At 30.3% G+C, this 4,165-nt stretch overlaps 1 long non-coding RNA gene across 1 annotated transcript; it reads right to left on the reverse strand.

Annotated features, from left to right (window-relative positions):
- Positions 1-1,171: 1,171 nt before the first annotated feature.
- LOC133816500 (uncharacterized) lies at positions 1,172-3,082 on the reverse strand. Its single transcript, XR_009885289.1, has 3 exons — positions 2,979-3,082; positions 2,525-2,603; positions 1,172-1,230 (listed from the first exon to the last, which is right to left on the reverse strand). It is a non-coding gene; the product is annotated as an uncharacterized LOC133816500 (long non-coding RNA).
- Positions 3,083-4,165: the final 1,083 nt, after the last annotated feature.

Here is a 4,165-nt window from a genome sequence, read left to right on the forward strand (position 1 = left end):
TATTTTGTACCATCAACTACTATTGATATAGTCAATCATATCATCATATATTTTGACATCCTTATGAGTTCAAAATAGATATTAATAAATCAAGAAAAAAACAAAGATGGGGCACAATGATGTGACCTACTCATCATGATACCACATAGATGGGTCACTGATGTGATCTACACCAAGCTTAACACTCTCAAGGTCCTATTTTAATCATACCAGGTAAGCCTATACCATTTGAAATATAGAACCATTGTGTCTAAAAGAGTGATTGCTTAATCTAACAATGATAAGATACGGTTCAGTATACACAACTGTCAACAACACTTAAAACATATGTCCAAATACCAAATAGCCCAAAAAGAATATAGTGAGATATAAATTGTCCATTCATATAGTAATTACTGACAGGTTGCAAAAGCATAAATAGAAATGTGTCACTAGGAAGGTAAGGACTAAGAATTATCTAATAGCTTTACAGTAAAAGAACCAAACATGTAGATAACAGATAAAAGCATGTTTAACAACACATGTTAACTTTTTAAACCATGTCCTTTGCTACACACAATGAAACAGGGCACAATGAACTCATTTTAACGTGTAAGCTGATTTTATAACTTCTTTTATTGATTAATTTTGTTCCCGAGTCCCCTAGATGGCTGGTATGAATTGGATAAAAACTAAGCTTAGAAAACATATACAAGAAAACAGAGCAAAGTCAACCTAGACATACTTTGGCATCAATGAGTTATCATAAAGGTTTATTTTAACGAGATTACAAATGATGGTAATAAGCATTATTACACAAAAAAATTATGCTCTACCACAGTGAGCAAGACAAACCTGCACTAAAGTAGTGGGTCTATGTGTACATATAATCAAGTGGTGGTAATTGGTGGTTATTAAGTAGGAGAACACACCTGGAGAACACTCACGTCTAGGTAGGTAAGTTGAGGACAACCTCTTACAATGGCCATTATTCCAGCATCACCAATTTGATGACAGCCACTAACGTTTAGATACTGTAGGGCGTTACACTTACCAATGGCAACAAGTGCCTCGTCCCCAACCCTAATAATTAATATGCGAGTGAAGACAGAAATCAAAGTGTAATTCATACTCAAATATTTGTAATTGTATAACAATGAAAAGAAGAATTCACCTATCACAAAATCAGAGGCTAAGATCTGTCAGGGACTTGCAATTCTCTCCAACAGCTACAATTCCTCTGTTTCCAATCTATAACCACAAAGAAGGATATATATGCTGTCACAAATAATTCACATGGTAACTACCAGACCAACCACTAAAAGAAAACTTTTTAATAGAAGTCAATCAAATACATCATATATACAATGAAGCATTCTTCAGTAACAATGATACGGTATTAAATATGGAAGAGTGAGTAAAGAGAATCAAAATTCTACTCTGCTAATACCATTAAAACCAAACACATAAAACAATGTCTCTAAGAATCATTATTAATTATTCATTTATTTTTATTTTTGATTAAAAAAATACAAAACATAGGGAATTTATAGATAATTATTAATATATATATATGATGAATTTTCTAAGAATATAGTCACTGGTCTGGTCTTATAGCAATGATATAGAAAGTAATCCATGGTCAAATTTAATGAACAAGTTAAATCTGATTATTATTTTGCTGATAAATTGAACCAATGACTAATACAATTTAAAGAAGTACACATATATACTAAAATGATATAGTCCCATCATTTTTTATGACTTTGCAGTAAAAAATAAGAAGTTGAATTCAATTGGGGGGTCAGAAACTCTGAACTTGGTAGAAACTCAAGCAATACCAGGATATTCAATACTGATTAAACATCAAAACACCAAATATACTGATTACATATATAAGATCATCAAATATATTTCAAACACCAAATCAAAATATATATTACTGATTAAAAATAAGCAACAAAAACAAAAGCTTGGAACGACTAAGAAAATATAAGAACAACAGATTTGCAAATAAAAGAAAAACTATGGTAAAACTTCCAACTTTCTCTAAATCCAGAACAAGAAATCACAAATATATACAGCTATTCGACAATTATATTATAAAGAAGGAAAAGGAATATGGGAAAGAGACTAAAATAGAGAGAATGAGAGTGAAATGCAAAAAACAAAATAGAGATGGAAAAAGAGACTTCCTGGACCCTTCTTCACTAAAAAAAGCAATTAACTTTTCAGCTTCATTACCTACTAATTTGGTATGCATAATCAACCCAAGAAAGTCACGTCATGTCAACCACGCAAAAAAAAACCCAATTCCCAGATTAGATATCAGATTATATACTCCCATTCAATCCAACGTGCATAAATGAATTATGAAACAAAAACAAACCCAGATCAAAGCAAACCCACCAAAACAGAAAAAGCAATCTACTTTACCAATTATGATAGAATGGAAAAATAGTGGACACTCTACACACACAGATACATATAGATTTAAAGATTCAAAGATGTTCAGTAGACAATCAAGAGACTACGAGTGTAGTACCTGGTGATAAGGCCCAAAGCTACTCTCTTCCACTTCTAAAACTACACCTGAGCTTTATATATGATAATTTAATCTTCCTCTGCCAAAAAAAGTAAATGAACAGATTAATTTATATAATAGTAGTCAAAACAAAGAAGAGTTATATATATAATATATCTATAGAACTCAGAAAATCAGAGAGATTAAACTCATGCCTAAATAAAGCTTATAAGTGTATATATATATATATATTAGAATATTATTAATTATAAATCCACTTTTTTTTGTCATTCTATTAGGCATTTTTTCAAACATCTTGAGTGCATAAGAAATAAAAAACTGAGCAAAATATGTAAATGAATCTTCTCACTTTTCTTAATTAGCAAAATAATACAAGCAACTCAGTCCAATCTAAGCCTGTGAAGGAGTAAATAATTATCTATAGAACTAGAAATTGAGAGAGAAATAATAGTACCTGCATGTATGTATTGGGGCCTAGGTTCTCAAAGCTCCCTTAGAATCCAACAAACAATATATTAAATAATAGAAAACGTTAAGAAGACAATAAGAAATATGAACCCAAACACGATATTAGTTTCTTATCTTCAATTGATATTACAAATTACTTTTCTGTTAGTCTATGAACAAACAAAATATAGAACCATTAGCTTCTATTTATTACTTTTATGCATATGGATAAGAGGAATCTAATTAACAATGCAAAGATTAACTTTACTCGAATTGAACTACACATTTACAATGGACAATGTCAAACTTTTTTTTCCCATGGCGATCGGAAAAGGAGAATTTCTTTAAGACCCACAAATCATATTGACAGAAAATTTCAGTTTGCTATTAAAGTATTTGATATTTCAAATTTCATTATCCTCAAAATAACAAACTATAGAATGTTTTTTTAGCCCATAAAATAATCTTTTTTTTTCTAAATGAGAATTAAAGTTCTTAATCAGTGTGAATAATTCATAAAATTTAGTTTAGTTTAGAAAATTCATTACAAAATTAAAAAAAAAAAGACACCAGTAAGAGTGTCTTTGACTGTTTGACAGTCCAAAACCACAATGGCACTTACAAGACCTGATGAAATTTGTTCACAAATACATATATCAAAATTATAACAGCACATACATCACCCTTCCCCATTTTTCCTAAGGTATAAACCAACAATCTCTAATAGCCAGACTTGTTATTTCTTGTTGTTGTTGTTTTGCTATATTGGTTAAGAAAAAAAGAATCATGGTACACGACATACATTTTGCTTTACTTAAAAAGCTTCTCACTTTGTCTGCAGGGTATGTACTGTATAATATATCTTACCATAACCCTTGTCACCCTCCAACTCTATCACTTTTGAATGCCTCTAGTTTCTCCAACGAAAGCCATCACCACCTGCATTCAAACAATTTAATTTAAGCTATAATAATTCAGAAATAATCATATTAAAGAAAGCATAGAAAAATCTTCCATAGATCAAGCAATAAGACTTTCCTAGTGAAATGAAAGTTTGTAAAGAGAGTTTTTTCAGCTCTGTTTTCAACTTGTTGAACAAAATTTTCAGCTTGTGACATTCTATAGATAAAGTAGACATCAATAGATATAACATCCTGATTAATGTTTATGAACAGGCTAGATTTTTTGACAGAA

The sequence above is a fragment of the Humulus lupulus genome, chromosome 2 (genome assembly GCF_963169125.1).
Source record: "Humulus lupulus chromosome 2, drHumLupu1.1, whole genome shotgun sequence".
NCBI classification, from domain to species: Eukaryota; Viridiplantae; Streptophyta; class Magnoliopsida; order Rosales; family Cannabaceae; genus Humulus; species Humulus lupulus.